We start from the raw sequence: 17,854 nt of genomic DNA on the forward strand, positions 1-17,854 counted from the left end.
ATACAAGCATGGAATATATCTTAGAATTTTAATTAGGATCCTAGTCTTGTGGATGTACACAATGTTGAGATTCACAATGGTGTATTCATATATGTACATAGGAAAGTTATGTCGGATACATTCCACTGTCATTCCTATTTCTATCCCCCTTCCCGTTTAAAAACTTCAAGTTTACTTTACGTAATTCAGCACATATCAAATGCTGAACTAAAATTTTCATGATACTATACGTAATAAAATTAGCTGTCATCTCAAAAGAGCATCAAGGAGATTAATTGTGGCTAATCTTCTCCTTGTTTTAATTATTATTCATGACAATAGAATACATTTATGCACTTTGATATTCATACATAGATGGGATATAATTTCATTTTTCTGAGTGTACATGTTGCAGAATTACACTGGTCGTGTAGTCAATATATACATACAGTAATAATGGCTGTTTCCTTCTACTATATTTCCTATCCCCACATCCCCTCCCCTTCTCTCCTATTACTCCCTCTACCTAATCGAAGGTAACACTGTTCTTCCCTAGTGCCTCCCGCCTTATTGTGAATTAACAGCTACATATTAGAGAAAACATTCGGCCTTTGGTTTTGTGGGATTGGCTTATTTCACTTAGCATGACAGTCTCCAACTACAACCATTTACTGGCAAATGCCATAATTTCACTCTTCTTTTAAAGCTGAGTAATATTCCATGGAGTATATATACCTCATTTTCTTTATCCATTCATCTATTGAGGGACACCTAGGTTGGTTCCATAATCTAGCTATTTTGAATTGAACTGCTATAAACATTGATGTGGCTGCATCACTATAGTATAATGATTTTATGTCCTTCAGGTATAAACCAACGAGTGGGATAGCTGGGTCAAATGGTGGTTCCATTCCCAGTTTTCTGAGGAACCTCCATATTTCTTTCCATGGTGGCTGCACCACTTTGCAGACCCACCAGCAGTGTACCAGTGTGCCTTTTTCATCACATCCTTGCCAGCATTTATCGTTGCCTGTATTCTTGGTGATTGCCATTCCAACAGGAGTGAGATGAAATCTTACAGTAGTTTTAATTTGTATTTCTCTAATTGCTAGAGATATTGAGCACTTTTTCATATATTTGTTGATCAATTGTATTTCCTCTTCTGTGAAGTGTCTGTTCAGGTCCTTAGCCCATTTACTGATTGGGTTATTTGTTTTTTTGGTGTTAAGTTTTTTGAGTTCTTTATATATTCTAAAGATTAGTGCTCTATCTGATGTGTGACGGGTAAAAATTTGCTCCCAAGATGCAGGCTTTCACTGATTGTTTCTTTTGTTGAGAAGAAATTTTTTAGTTTGAATCCATCCCATTTATTGATTCTTGATTTTACTTCTTGCACTTTAAGAGTCTTATTAAGGAAGTTGGGGCCTAATTTGACATGATGGAGATTAGGGTCTACTTTTTCTTCTATTAGACACAGGGTTTCTGGTTTAATTCCTAGGTTTTTGATCCACTTTGAGTTGAGTTTTGTGCAGGGTGAGAGATAGATGTTTAATTTCATTTTGCTACATATGGATTTCCAGTTTTGCCAGCACCATTTGTTGAATAAGCTATCGTTTCTCCAGTGAATGTTTTTGGCACCCTTGTCTAGTATGAGATAACTGTATTTATGTGGGTTGTCTCTGTGTCCTCTATTACGTATCATTGTTCTACAAGTCTATTTTGGTGCCAATACCGTGCTGTTTTTGTTACTATATCTCTTAGTATAGTTTAGGTCTGGTATTGTGATGCCTCCTGCTTCACTTTTCTTGTTGAGGATTTCTTTAGCTATTCTGGGTCTCTTATTTTTCCAAATAAATTTCATGATTGCTTTTTCTATTTCTATGAAGAATGCCATTGGGATTTTAATAGGAATTGCATTAAATCTGTATAACATTTTCGGTAGCATGGCCATTTTGACAATATCAATTCTTCCTATGCAGAAGCATGGGAAATCTTTCCATCTTCTGATGTTTTCTTCAATTTCTTTTTTTAGGGCTCTGTAGATTTCATTGTAGAGGTCTTTCACCTCTTTTGTTAAATTGATTCCCATGCATTTTCTTTTTTCTTTTTATTTTTATTTTCTTTTATTTTTTTTTGAGGCTATTGTGAATGGCGTAGTTTTCCTAATTACTCTTTCAGTGGATTCATCGCTGATGTATAAGAATGTGTTTTATTTATGGGTGTTGATTTTATATCCTGTTACTTTGCTGAATTCACTTATTAGTTCTAGAAGTTTTCTGGTGGAATTTTTTGGATGTCCTACATATAGAATCATGTCATCAGCAAATAGTGATAATTTGAGTTCTTCTTTACCTATTCGTATCACTTTAATTTCTTTCTTTCTTTCTTTTTTGTCTAATTGCTCTGGCTAGAGTCTCAAGGATGATGTTAAATAGAAGTGGTGAAGAAGGACATCCTTGTCTTGTTCCAGTTTTTAGAGGGAATGATTTCAGTTTTTCTCCATTTAGAATAATGCTGGCCTTGGATTTGGCATAGATAGCTTTTACAATGTTGAGGTATGTTCCTACTATCCTTAGGTTTTCTAGTGTTCTGAACATGAAGCTGTGCTGCATTTTGTCAAATGCTTTTTCTGCATCTATTGAGATGATCATATGATTCTTGTTTTTAAGTCTATTAATAAAGATGAATTATGTTTACTGATTTCTGTATGTTGAACCAACCCTGCATCCCTGGGATGAACCCCACTTGATCACAGCGCACTTTTTAATGTTTTCATATGTGATTTGCCAGAATTTTATTGAGAATTTTTGCATATTGGTCTGAAGTTTTCTTTCCTTGATGTGTCTTTGTCTGGTTTTGGTATCAGGGTGATATTAGCCTCATAGAATGAGTTGGAAGGGTTTCCTCCTTTTCTATTTCATGGAATACTTCTTTGAAAGTAATTCTTCTTTGAAAGTCTTGTAGAACTCGGCTGAGAATCCCTCTGGTCCTGGGCTTTTCTTGGTTGGTAGGCTTTTGATGATGTTTTTTATTTCATTGCTTGAAATTGGTCGGTTTAAATCGTGTATGACCTCCTCATTCAGTTTGGGTAGATCATATGTCTCTAGAAATTTGTCAATGTCTTTGATATTTTCTATTTTATTAGAGTATAAATTTTCAAAATAGATTCTAATTATCTTCTGTATTTCAGACGTGTCCATTGTGATATTTCCTTCTTCATCATGTATTTTAGTAATTTGAGTTTTCTCTCTTTTTCTCTTTGTTAGCATGGCCAGGGGTTTATCTATTTTATTTATTTTATCAAAGAACCAACTTTTTGTTTTGTCAATTTTTTCATTGTTTCTTTTGTTTCAATTTCATTAATTTCAGCTCTGATTTTAATTATTTCCTGTCTTCTACTGCTTTTGGTATTGATTTGTTCTTTCTCTAGGGCTTTGAGATGTAGTATTGGGTCATTTATTTGTCGACTTTTTATTCTTCTGTTGAATGCACTCGATGCAATAAACTTTCCTCTTAGCACTGTCTTCATAGTGTCCCAGAGACTTTGATACATTGTGTCAGTGTTCTCATTTACCTCTAAGAATTTTTTTATTTCATCGTTGATTTCTTCTACTATCCATTCATCATTCAATGGTGTATTATTTAGTCTTCATTTGTTACAGTAGCTTGTATTTTTTATTTTATTGTTGATTTCTAATTTCATTCCATTGTAGTCTGATAGAATGCAGAGTGTTATCTCTGTTTTTTTATATTCACTGAGAGTTGCTTTGTGGCATAAGATATGGTCTAATTTAGAGAAGGTGCAATGTGCTGCTGAGAAGAAAGTATATTTGCTTGTTGATGATTGAAATATTCTATATATGTCTGTTAAGTCTAAATTATTGATTTTATTATTTAGTTCTATAGTTTCCTTATTTAGTTTTTGTTTGGAAAATCTGTCCAGTAGTGAGAGAGGAGTGTTAAAGTCACCCAGTATTATTGTATGGTGGTTTACTTGACTTTTGAAACTGAGAAGGGGTTACTTTGAAGTACATAGATGCTCCACTGTTTAGGGCATAAATATTTATTACTGCTATGTCCTGCTTATATATACTTCCCTGAAGAAGTATGAAATGTACTTCTTTGTCTCTTCTGATTAACTTTGGTTAAAGTCTACTTTATCTGAAATGAGAATGGAGCCCCTGCTTGTTTACACAATCCATATGAGTGGTAAGTTTTTTCCCATCCTTTCACCTCAGCCTGTGGATATCTTTGCCCATGAGGTGAGTCTCTTAAAGACAGCATTTTGTTGGGTCTTGCTTTTTAATCCAATCTGCCAGTCTATGTCTTTTGATTGATGACCTCCGGGCACAACAAGAGTGTCTACAGCAGGGGCATCTGCCCCAGTATAATTTTTTTAAATATTATTTTTTAGTTGTAGTTGGTCACAATACCTTTATTTCACTTATTTTTTTTAATGTGGTGCTGAGGATCGAACCCAAGGTCTGGCACATGCGAGGTGAGCGCTCTACTGCTGAGCCATAGCCCCAGCCCCTCCCCAGTATAATTATTAATAGCTGCCCGTTCACTCTCGAAACAAGTCCCACTTCAAATGATACACGGTTAGCCCAAGAATATATTCACCAGTGAACCAGTGACATTTTTAAATTAATTGTCTTTTGGTTCTTCTCACCTCTTTTCCTCTCCCTCTCCCCTACCCCCATACTGGAGTGTTATGGTTTGGACGTGAGGTGTTCCCAAAGAGCTCATGTGAGACAATGCAAGAGATTTCGAGAGTGAACTCATTGGGTTGTGAGAGCCTTAAACTAATCAATGCAGTGATCCACTTGAATGGATCAACCTGGTGGTAACTGTAGGCAGCTGGGTGTGGCGAGGACGTGAGTCACTGGGGGTGTGCCTTTGCGGTCTATATTTTGTCCCTGCTGAGTGGAGAGGTCTCTCTCTGTTTCCCTGTGCCATGTCCTAAGCCATTTCCCTCCACCACACTCTTCTGCCATGATGTTCTGCCTCATCTCAGGCCCCGAGGAATGGAATCGGCCATCTGTGGACTGAGACCTCCGAAACCATGAGCCCCGAGTAAATTTTTCCTCCTCTAAAATTGTTCTTGTCAGGTCTTTTGGTCACATCAGCAACAAAACTGATTGAAACATGGGAATTAAATCCAGACATGCTTTACCACTGAGCTACACCCAGCCCTTTTTATGTTTTGTTTTGAGACATAGTTTCACTAAGTTGCCCAGGATGACCTTGAACTTGGGCTCCTTCTGCCTCAGCCTCCTGAGTTGCTGGGATTACAGGCATGAGCCTCTGCGCCTGGCCTTGTCTCTTCTCTAACCCAACAAAGCACATGAACTTCACTTCAGACACTTCAGCCCATGATGCAACCAAAGGATTCCCTTTACAGTTCTTGAAAAAGGCAAGGAACAGTTCAGGGAAGAATATTTTACATTTTTTCTCTTATCGCTGACATTACTTAGACTCACCTGTCCATGGTGATAATAAAAAGCAAAACTGAAGAGGTTCAATCGCTGGTTTTTGAGTTCTCTACCTACAGACAGTGCATCATGCTCACACTGAGATGTCAGGGCAGACCATGGTTGCTAAAGATAGGCGTCACTTTTAAACTTAGATGGTGCATTAATTATATATGTAATAAAAAGAGTAAGTCAAAGGTGACAGCTCCCCAGGGCCCTGTCCCACAGACCACAAAGGACAACACTGAAACACAGAATCTGGCTGTCAGCCAGGCACCCGGCTCTGGGGCACTCTGCTGCTGGCAGCCAGTTTCGAGATGGAAAAAGCCAAAACCTTATCAGACTCCAGGAGGTGCAGGAAATTCACACTTGCCCCCTGTGGGGTAATTGAATCTGCTGAAACAAACTGACAGCAGGCAGATTAACCAAAACAAAAGCATACAGATTTATTACCATGCATGTGTGTACAGGAGTCACACAAAATATGAAAACCCAAAGAGTCAAATGGTTGAGGCTTCAACACCCATTTTCCAAGGAAGAAGAAAGTGAGGGCTTGGGCACTTTTAGAGGGGTAGTAAAGAATTCTTAGGAGAGAGATTGAACCCAGAACGTTTGGTGGCCTGGGACAGAGCACCTCTGGGCTCCAGGTGTGATGTTGATTTTCTGGCTCTTCCTGTATGACATGAGTTGAATCCTCCTTGATTAAGGATGTTTCAGGAAGAAGATTTGAAGGCATTCAAGGTATTCAAGATTGAAGGTACTCCTGTTTGGTGGATCCTGTCTTTAGGTAGGTGAGGAAAATTTAGAGAATCCTTACCTGTGTTTGCAGCTCCCTGGGGGCTCTCGGTTTCACATCTGAAGCAGCATATTTTGGGGTATTATTTTCTGAGCCCCAACAGAGGCAAAGAGAAACTCCTATGACAGCCTTCCAGAGAGGTGGGAAGGCAAGAGGGAGTGTCCTGAGCCACACGATAAGCTGCCCTTCCTGTGCCCCAGATGAGGGGGGTGAGTCTCCTGCTCAGTGTGGAACCAACACCAGAGTAGGGCAGGAGACTCCATGGATCTTCCTTCCCCATCACCACTAGGCAACAAATCCAGAGCCGCGGGGGAGCCTGCCATCCTTAGGGCACTGTTGGAGACCCACTGCAGCTCAGGAGGAGGGACAGAAGGAAACCCTGCCCTCACCTTAAATAGGGGGTAACCCTAAAGGAGTTTAAGCAGGGATGCACTGGATATAACCACAGCAACAAAACCCAAACTCAGCTTGGAAGCTTGATTCCATCCCCAGAAGCCTAACAAGATACAAGTGAGTGCCCAGCTCCACACATTACCCCACGGTGCTCCTCAGTTTCTACTCTGGGTCTTCAGACATACGGACATCACATGGCCCTCAAGGGAACAAGTAGAGGAAAACCTTCCCAAGAGGTAAACCAACCAATAAAACCAGGCTCCGACATGACGCAGGTAACTGGGAACAGAACACAGGCACTGTGAAGAAACTGTAGTGAGTAGGTTAAAAGCCCTTGCAGAAGATGGACAGCTGGCATGATCAGATCATTTCAACAAAGATATAAAAATGAAGGTAATGATGGATCACATGGTAATGTTACAAACTAAAAACGCATAAGAGGAGAAGAATGCATGCCCTGGGGCGGGGGGCATATTTACTGTATTCTCAGTTATCCTATGTAATCTTTACAAACACATATTCATGTATTACTTTTATGTCAAAAACTAGATAAACATAAAAATTAGAGGAAGGGCAATAACTGAAGGGAGCTGGGGCCAGCCTTGGCATCCTTGTTGCTATGAGGACCGCACATGAGATGCAGAATCAGAGAGCAGGTGACAGGTAAGGAGCTGCTTTGTAGGGTGCCCAGGAAGAGGCTCTCAGTGAAGACGCTGAGGGGTTAGTGCTCAGTGGGATGAGTCAGTCTTTCCTTTGCCAGTCTGAAAATGAGCTGCTTCATCTCAATGTATAGAAAAACACCCAGTTATTAGTCATGACTTTTGCAGCTGCGGGGTTTCAAAGGTCTCTGCTATCTGTCACCATTGGCCCATTAACAAGTTGCAACGATGAGAAAATGGCAGGAGGAGCAAAGCCTCAAAGTAACCAATTGTGGCCTGTCATACAGTTTCCTTTTCTATGGAACATGTGACTGTGGCTTTTATTATTATTATTATTATTATTATTATTATTATTATTATTGCATTTGCTATAACATGTTGCTGTAGTCAGTGAGTAATTGTCCCCAGGTGATTTGATAGAATTAAACATTTCAACCTTTTCTAATACTAAGCCAAGAGCTTGGGAGAGACCATCCCTGTGCTGGGGATGGTCAACTAACCAGAACAGAAATATTTCCAAGTCATCCTGCATAGGAATTGGGGTCTAAATTCCAAAGGCAAATTAAACCAATACTGTGATGTTCCATTTGGTGCCTCTCCCAAGTTCCAGAGGGACCCCAGCTTCATAGTAAAAAAAAAAAAAAGAAAGAAAAATTAATTTATTTTAATTTTTTTTTTTGCAGTACTGGGCATGGAACCCCATGGCCTCATGCCTGCTAGACAAGTGCTCTACATCCCCAGCCCCACAGTCCTGAAATTGAAGAAGCACAGGGAACTTTCCAAATACCATAGAAGTTTTTAATTTAACTTTCCCTCACCACCGGCTCTTGCCTCATGCCCATTTCTGTTTCTACAGCTTTGACTTCACTAATAACTTTACTAATAACCCAAAGCAATTGTTGCCAACCTGAATTCAAACTAGACTTAGAATTTACCCATTAAGACCTGAGTTTTCAATTCTAGGAGTTTTTCAACAAAATTGACACAGGTGCATTAAAATAAACCTATTTTATTTTAGAGTTGTCTAGAGCTTCTATGTGTTATTATATTAATATTAATCAATACTTTTATACTATTATATATTTATTTTCTTATTTTTCATCTAATACAATTGTATCATATATTATCTAATCACGTTACATGTAATACGCTATGGTTGATGTTTTGATTTTGTGGCACCGTGAAGGGAACCCAGGGCCTCGCACGGCAAGGGCTCAACCACTGAGCACATCCCCAGCCCTACATGTAGGTTTTTATGGGTGTTCCATGTCTGGGATGATGGGACAAAGTGGGTGAACAGAGGAAGGGAGAGAATGGGTCAGGAGCCGAGCAAATAGAAAGCATCTTTTTGTGCCTTCTGTCTGAGAATGTGGGACGCCCAGATGCATGACTGAATTCAATGCAGGGGCACAGTCTCCCACCACAGGGGCGCAGCCTCCCACCCCACGGGATTTAATGCATGACTATGAACTCACATTAAAATAAATCCATTGCTAAAGACTTGGAGAAGAAAATGTCTCAAATAACTTGGGAAAACATTGGTACACTAATATTAAGCAAGAAAAACATTTAAAAAATTTTTATGTTTATACTCCTCAATTTTGAGAATTGCTGTCTTGCTTTTGCTGTTACTGTAGAGGTCAAGATTTTATATATTTGTCAAAATGACTTTATTCTTTCTAGAGAAAGTTAAATGTTTTGTTTCTCCTCATTTAAAATAGCCATGGCTATTTTGTTTATTTCTTGACAATAAAATATGATAATTATTGGGTTGGGATTGTGGCTCAGCGGTAGAGCACCCATCTAGCACAGGCAGGTCCCAGGTTCCATCCTCAGCACCACATAAAAATAAAAGGTATTGTGTTGTGTCCATATATACATGTAAAATTTAAAAGAGAGGAGAGTGCTATTTTCAAATAAATAGGATTAGAAGCCTCATGTAACAATTTCTACTATGGAGCCTCAGCCCCCTAGTTAACCAGCTAGCCACTGAGCCTGACCCACAGTGGGTGCTTGGGGTGGGGGTCAGTGTCCTTGTTGAGGCGTCCTTTCAGGACTGCCGCTAAGAGAAGTTTGATTCTGATAAATATAAAGATTGTCAATAGTTTTATTATCATAAATTTTCATCGGTTATTTCTAGGAAAGTGCCAGATATAACAAAAATCTTCTCGTGACATGCAATTTTAAGCAGGAAACATGGTAAATGTCATTTGATCTAAGATGTCGTTACTAGCATCTTTGCCAAGGAGGTGAATTCTCGTCTCCTTTCCTCCACTACTAAGTCAGACCATGGCAGGAGAGGATAGGGCAGGCACAAATGTGGGAATGTGGAGACCCAGAGAAGGCACCCTGATATGTTGCCACAGAGTCCCTGGAATATAGACTTGAGGACTTTCAGCCTCATGTTTTGCTGCCAGAATGCCAGAGATGGAACTGTACGAAAATATCCCCTCATTTCAGTCCCCTCTGTAGCAGGTGGGGTTTTTAGAGGGACAACCTCGTGACAATGTCTGAAAGGAGTACTTAAATGAGGTGTGACTGCAAGTTTCCAACTTGAGTCGATTTAACAACACCCTTGTGGACAAATACACCCCTCCCGGGCTCACCATCCTTGTCCCCTTCCTTCCACTAGCTGCCTGCCAGACCCATTCGCTCATGGGAGACCATATAAAAATCCACATTTTGATTTGGGCAAAATAATGAACTGGGGTCACTTTTCCCCTTACTCTTCCATTCAGATGGTCCCTGTCTATGCCCTGCTTCTCCCACACTTTCCCATCAGTGTAGACCACCTATGGACACTGGGTACACATGCTCAGCCAAAATTTAAATTAAATATATCCAGTGTGAACTTTAACACCACAACCTTGAAAAATTATTCATTATTATTCTCCTGAGCAAATCGTGATTCTTACAATTCTTCACTACAGTGTTTATGTGCAGGTAAGTAATGAGGCTCCAAATCCAGTTGGTTCCTTACTTGTTCTTAATTTCTACTAAACCATAAAGTGCCATTTATACTCCAGATGATTGGAAGCACCACCAAGTGTTTGTGGTGGTGTCAGATTGCTATGGGGACTCCACAGGCACTTGGATCCAAAAAGTGTTGATTTCTCCCTGCATGGCAGCTGGTTCTTCAGTGAGAATGCTCTTTATGAATGTGCTATTTCGAACTTGAAGACAGCAGCTTTGGGATGTGGTTTTTAAACACACACGGACAGTGCAGAATTATTTCTCTTTCCACAGTGGGATGTTTTGAATGTGGTTTGTGCCCTCCAGAGGTCCACGTATTGGAAGGCTCAGTCTGCAGGGTGGTGCTGGGGAGAGGTGGGGAGCCTCTGAGAGGAATGGCCTCATGGGGGACTTAGGTCATCGCGGAGCATGCCCCTGGAAGGCAGTTCTCTTGGGACTCCCTGGTAGCTCTCATAAGATTGCTGCAAAAGACCGATTGGGCCCTGACCACTCGCTCTGAGTCCTGGCTGAGGATGTGATTTCTGGCTCTGACCCACACTCCCATCATTGCCATTAAGAGGCCTCGATCCATTGACAGCAGGCTCCATCCCTCGGGGCTAGAGGTGAGGCAGGACATCGTGGGGGAAGAGTGCAGCCAGGGAACCAGCTCACATGAAGGTTAGGAAGCAGAGAGCTAGAGACCGTCAACTCACCAGACGCAAATACATTCCCAAAGCCACCCCCCAATTCCCACCTCCGGCAGCCACACCCCACCACTGCAGTTACCACTCAGGTAATCCCTATCAGGGGATTAAATCACTGATTAGGTTAAGACTCTTACAACCCAATCATTTCTCCTCCGACCTTCTTGCATTGTCTCACAGTGAGCTTTTGGGGGACACCTCACATCCAAACCATAACAATCACTGTGACCAAAATACCTGACCAGAACAAATTAGAGGAGAAGCAGCATGGCTCCCAGTTTCTGAGGTTCAGCCCATAGATGGCTGGCTCTATTGCTCTGAGCCTGAGGTAAGACAGAACATCATGGCGGAAGGGTGTGGTCAAGGAAAGATGCTCAGCTTAGGGCAGACAGGAAACAGAGAAAGGGGGCAAGAGGAGCCGGGGGACAAGATACAATCCCTGGGCACACTCCCAGTGACTTACCTCCTCAAGCCACATGCCTTCAGTAACTTTCTAGTTGGTCCATTCAAATTATTAATCCCTCCAATGGATTTATTCACCATTAGGTTCCAGCTCTCATGATCTAATCGTCTCACCTCTGAACATTTCTGTATTATCACAGGAGTTTTGGGGGGACACCTTACAACGGTGATGAAAGCTGACTGATATGCAAAGCATGAGGGGAAAAAAAGTCACGTTGTCCTAAGGACTCAAGCTTTCAGTGGTCAGGTGGCCTTGCCCTTCCATCTGCTTTCCCAAAAATGGGTCTCCAAACCTCATCAGTAAATGTCATGGCTGCTTAACTGAGAAATGCTATTGGAGACCATAAATAAATAGCAATATCTCTTCTGGCCTTGTCAAACACATAATGATGCTATAATGATGCTTCATTTCAAAACACGTCTCAACCTCCTTCCCCTTGACAGCCAAAGGGCCCAGGGTCTCTGCTAGCTACCTGCCCTCTTCTTCTCGCAGCATGCTAAGCCAATACTGGGTCGCTGCAGCTCGATGATGGTTGTTGTTCATTATTCTCTCTACTTTACTCAAGGACCAGATCAGCATGGCCTGCTGACTCTTCTTGGGGGGGTAAGGTGGTGTGTCAGCTGGCCTCCTGGTGGGACCTTAGACCTGTGTTACTATACTCTCCCAGCTCTGCACACCCGGCAGCACTATTCAGGGACAGAGGCAGGTGGAGAACGGGAATTCCCAGAAATTGTCAGGGAAGATGTTTTTGGACCTGGGGGCTTTTGATGAGTCTCACACTCTGGCATAAACTCAGCTTGCAGCCTCCAAATGAAAGGTGCTGAGATCTGATTCGTTTCCGCATGGATACGTGTGCCTACTCATGCTGGACACCGAGCTGGGGATTTTTGTTGTTGTTATTTTTCTTTTCAAATAACTCTTCTTAATTTTTTAAAAAAAGAACTCTTTTTTAAATGTGGTGGATAAAAGAATAAATATAATATTTAAAATCTGATAAATTAAAGCTGAGTGTTTTAGGGAGGGTTCTCTAGAGAACCAGGACCAATAGGTTATACACAGATGTAAAAGAGTGGGTATTTTAGGGAATGTGACTCTTTCTGTTATGGAGGTGACAAGTCTCACTGCAGGCCGTCTGTGAGCCAGAGACCTAGGGGTGCCAGTAGCTTGGCTCAGTCCAGTTCTGAAGGTCTCAGAACCCAGAAGCCAATGGTGTGATTCTCAGTCCAAGGCCAAAGGCCTAAGAACTGGGCAGCCACTGGTGTGAGTCCTAAATCCAAAGACCAGAGGACCTGGGGTTCTGATGTCCAGGGGTAAAACAAGAGTGCAACCTGGCTCTCAGAGATAGATGGGGGATACTTTCCCCTGTCCTCTACTTTTCTTCCGTTCCAGCCCCAGGCTGATCAGAGGTGTCTGCCCACGTTAAGGGTGGGTCCTCCCCACACAGTCCACACGCCAGTCTCCTCCATGGTAATGGTCTGTGGTCCTTGAATCAATGTCCCTCACAGATAGACCCAAGGCTTCTGGTTATTCCTTCATCCAGCCCCGTGGACACTAGAATTAACCGTCACACTGACAGAAATAATATATACACCTATACATAATTTTACACAAGAGACCTTGGGGAAAGATCCCAAAATGGTAAAATGGCTATCTTTGAAGATTTTATTTACTTCTTTATTTATCTTTATGGGTTCCAAACTGTCTACAGTAAACGTGTATGTCTTCACAATCTTTGAAAAGAAGTAATCGTGCCAAAATACAAACGAGTAGTCCTAATGAGAAAGCAGTCCTTGGGGTCTGGGAGTTGCTGGTGCACTGTCACTGGGGGGTGCCATCCCAGGGTGCCCCGTTGTGTTTATGGTGGATGCTCATTATCACACACCAAGTCTTTCAGAGAAGGTTTCTGCTACAACCACGCTCTTTTTGTAGTGTCAGTTGGGAGCATCAATTTAAGATATTTTGTCACATTTCCCCAAAAGGAATCATGAAGTACTCTTTCCTAGATCATTACAACTAAACCCTTCAGCATGCATATTAATTAGTTACATATAAATCTCTGAAATTATATATACAAATTGTAATATATATAATATATATACAATATATATTATATATATAATATCAGTTATACATGAATCCACTGAAAACAGAACCTCTTTGAATTCATGGAGAGAAGCGCAGAGGCTGAAGATGATGGGCATGCCTGTGTGAGCTTTGAGTGCAGACTTGGACATTAGTGCCCCTCGAGGTCCTTCCTGTACATAGGGGAAGGGAATCGGAATGGCTGCAGCAGACAAGAATCAACATGTACCACACAGCATTCGTTTGAAGGCAGTGCTGTGGTTCCAATGTCCCCTCCCAGATTCAGGCGTTGTCAATGTGATGACATTAAGATGTGGGGCCTTTATTAGATGATCAGGCCACCAGGGCTCTTCCCTGTGAATGGGGTCGAAGCCTCTATAAACGCGGCTTCATGCTGCATTCTGCTTGCCTGCCCTTCCTCCTTCTACCATGCAAAGATGCAACAACATGGTCCTCATCAGCCCAAAGGCTGGAACTGTCCAGCCTCCAGAACTTTGAGAAATCAATTTCTATTCTTTATAAATTACCCAGTTTCAGGTAGTCTGTTATAGTAACACAAACAGACTAAGACAGGTAGAATCCACAGTCATGGTCTGTGGTCCTTGGATCAAGGTCCAGAACCATCTCTCCAAAATTCCATCTTTCTTCCTAATGATTTCTACAGCAATAATAGTTTTAAATTACTCTGATGCATTTACTATGATAATGCCTGATATCCATGATCTGCTCTAATCTTCTCTAGAGCCTTATTGGTTAAGTCACATCACTGTCATCTTACATGTGACGAAGCCCAAGCTTCAAGGTGTTAAACGGATGAGTCACAGAGCAAGAAAGAATCAGAGCTGGACTATGGCCAGGAAGGCTGTCCAAACACACCGACCCAGATAGCTGGATAGCTGCCATTACTGGATCACACACACAGGGGGGTGAAGTCAGAACACACCAAGAAAGAAGAACCTCAGCTACGCCACAGCTCTGCCCACCCTCTACCCCCTCCCATCCATGAAAACCAGCTCTATTAAAAATGCCCATTCCTGAAAGGGAGCATCTGTTCTCTGGTTCCTCCGTTGTTACCAGCCCTGGGTGGTACTTCCTGCTCCCTGTAGCCGACGTCTGACCCTCAGAGCGTTTCAAGGTCTCTGAGGAATGGCGTTTGGCTCACTGACTCCTCCCCTCAACTCAGATGCTCTTTCTCTCTCCCGTGGCTCCTCAGGACCTGCTGACCCTGATCGCGGAGATCCAGGTGGAGGCGTGGGCTGGTGTTTCCCAGCTCCGGCTGCAGCAGGGGTCCACTTCACGCTTGGCTCGTGACCCTGCTGCTCTGCCACTGCAGCTTGTTTCAAAACCGACATGGTTTATTTTCCTTCCTCTTCTCGCTCTCCCCCTCCCTAATCTCAGAGAAAGCTGGATTATCCTTCTTCCCAGCCCAGGCTGAGTTGCCTATCCTTGAGCTCACACACCACAGGCATGAAGGCGTGCACACTTCAGGACTGGTGCCAGGGATCTAAGAAATGGCTCTCTCTCAAGGACACAGATAACCATGATCCCTGACAGAGCCCAGCTGGATGTAGCCTTGAACCTCCTCTTTAAAACCCCTCTGTTCTCCCGGATGGTTAGAACCACAGATTCTGGGACAGGAATCTCCTGTCTTTCTCCTTTGCTTGCAAAGTAACAGAACTTCTTTGTCCTTTTTCTCAAAACTTTGTCCTCCTCACTGGATGGGCATCGGAACCAGACTGAGCTTTCCTAACACAACCTCAGCACCACTCTTGGGACCTCCTGTTTCCTCCTTAGACTTGGGAATTTTGAAGAACTCTCAGGGAAGCCCATCCCAGAAGCTCCTCTTCCAGCCTAGCCAATTCCTGGTGCAGATGTCGTGGGACAGGCAGAGATGACACATATTGATGCCCTCGAACCGCTGCAATGAGGTGGGACAGGAGCCACATGGGCAGGACCACTGCCAGGCCAGGAGCACTCTGTGTCACAAGGGAGATGTAGGAAAGGGGCCCGGGAAACAGAACGGCGCACCCCCATGCCTCTTTAGAACAAATTCTAGCTACGAATAAATTTTAAAATGAATTGTTTATCCACAGCACAGAAATGCATATGTATGGGTCAGTTACCTATGTCACCAAGAGAATTGTACAGGCCACCCAACCCCATCCTTAACGTTGGTAATGCTAACACATTCTGGGCCACTGAAAGGGGGAATTTCCAATTAGAAGTCCAGGAGTCTCAGGGAACAGGTGGGCACAGCTCCTTCTGGGTGGGTCCTTGGAGAGATGAGGGGGCGTTGACTGAGAGCACCAGAGACTTCCAAGGCCAGGTCAGTCAACACCCATGTGACTGCTTCCCTGCCCTAGACTTGCACTGACCAGGTGACCTGGCTGCATTTCCACCCCACCGTACTCTTGCCTACTTACGAGGACAATGTGCCTGAAGGCCAGAAGCCCCTCTTCAGCTGGGCTGCCTGATGACAGTCTGGATCCAACATGGCTGCCAGTGGCCACCAGTTACCCCAATGCATGACAGTCCCATCTGTGAGCTAAGGGACGCATGCCCAGCCCCATGCAACCAATGACTATCATGATGACCACCAGAAAGAACCACAGAAGGAGCACAGAGGGGTGCAGCCCACATTCCTGGAGCCCCCATTCCAGAAAGCCAAGAACGTTCCTCCTCTCTAGGACCCTGTCCCACCCCCTCCTTTCTTTACCCCTTATCTATAACCTCCCAGGTCCCAAGGGCAGGCAGTTCACTCGAGAGTTTATTTCCCACTTCTCCCGTTCTTGGCCAAGAATTAAAGTCCCCATAGCTCAGTCGGCGCTTGATCTTGTCATGGGTTCCACAGTTCTGAGAGGGAAAAGGGGCCACGTCTTGGGATCAAAAATTGGTAACAAGACCACCTCTCCCTCTTTTCAGAATGAACCTGTCTCCTCGGAACAGCATGCTCTACGTCAGTATCTCCTTTGCTCCCCTTGCTAGGACTTTGTTTTTATTTAAGGCATTTAAAAAACTTTTTTTCAAGCATATATAAAAAATAGAACGGGTAATAGAATGAACCTCTGTGTACCTGTCGTTTAATTTCCTTCTAGCAGGTTCGAATGCTTATGCCTACCCTGCAATGGGTCAGTTGTTGAAACCCTCCACCCCAAGCTGATAGCATTAGTAGATGGGGTTTGGGGGGGTAGCTGGGTGGGGGGGATCCTCCTAATTGTGATTAGTGCTCTTCAGAAGAGACCCCAGAGAACTCCTCAGTTTCCTCCATGCCTGCCCTTCCCGCCTCAGAGCTGGGAGAACTGTGTGTTGTTTGTAAAGTGCCCGGTTTCTGGCATTTTGTTTGGGCAGCCCAAACCCATGGAGACACCAGAGCAGGCGATTTTCATGTGCTATTCTTCTTGCAGGGTCTTCTTATTTTTGTTTTCAAGGATCTTCTTTTTATTCAACAAATTTCATCTCCTTCAAATCAGACCTGGATTTTAAAAGCCTATTTTGAAAATATAGAAGGACAGAGCGCTGGTCTCTTTCTCTTTGCATTCCAGCAATCACCACCTAGTTCTCTTCCAGGAGACATGGATACTTCTTATTAACTAGAAAAAGGGTTTTATTTAAGGAAGTGATAAGAAGAAAAGGAGGAAAGAAGTATTACAGGTGGTCTCACTATTTCTGATCAGAATCCAAATGGAAGATCCAGGGAACCCTACCCCAGGGTTAATTCCAATTACAACCTTTTTATTTGGTAGACTTTGATCACGCCCATTAAAAAATTCCCAACAATTCTGGCAAATGTTGTGATTTAGAAATGAGCAATGAATGAAGCCTGTCCACGTTCCGCCAGGCAGTGGGAACCACCTGCCTCCTGTGATATCTGACCCACTTTCTGTGTTCCTAAATGTTGTCAAGGTAGACGCAATCAACCTTTCATTTCTCACCAATGTAATATATGTAATTTCCCCCAATTATAAAGTTGCTTTCTAAGGGTCTTTGTTGATATTGGGTTGTTATTTTCCATGTGAAGGCAAAATACTCTCAACCAATGGCCTATCAGATACAGCAGGCTGTGACTCAATGGGACTTACCAGTGGAATTCATTTCTTTTGGAATTAATCGATTTACTAGTAAGAGCTGACATTTAACTAAACCCATATAACTGATATATAAAACCTCCAAGGAAGGTAAATTATTTCCAGGAACAAACAAAATATACCTTTGTGGGATAACATCGGCATCCTCTGAGACTGGGGCTCCCTGTATTCTAAGACGCCGGCATCTATGTCAGTAAATGTAGGCAGTAAATGTAAACCACAGCCCGTCACTATGGCAACAACTTGCAAATAAAGACATGCTCTGGA

The sequence above is a fragment of the Marmota marmota genome, unplaced genomic scaffold, assembly GCF_001458135.2.
Source record: "Marmota marmota marmota unplaced genomic scaffold, marMar, whole genome shotgun sequence".
Lineage (NCBI taxonomy): Eukaryota > Metazoa > Chordata > Mammalia > Rodentia > Sciuridae > Marmota > Marmota marmota.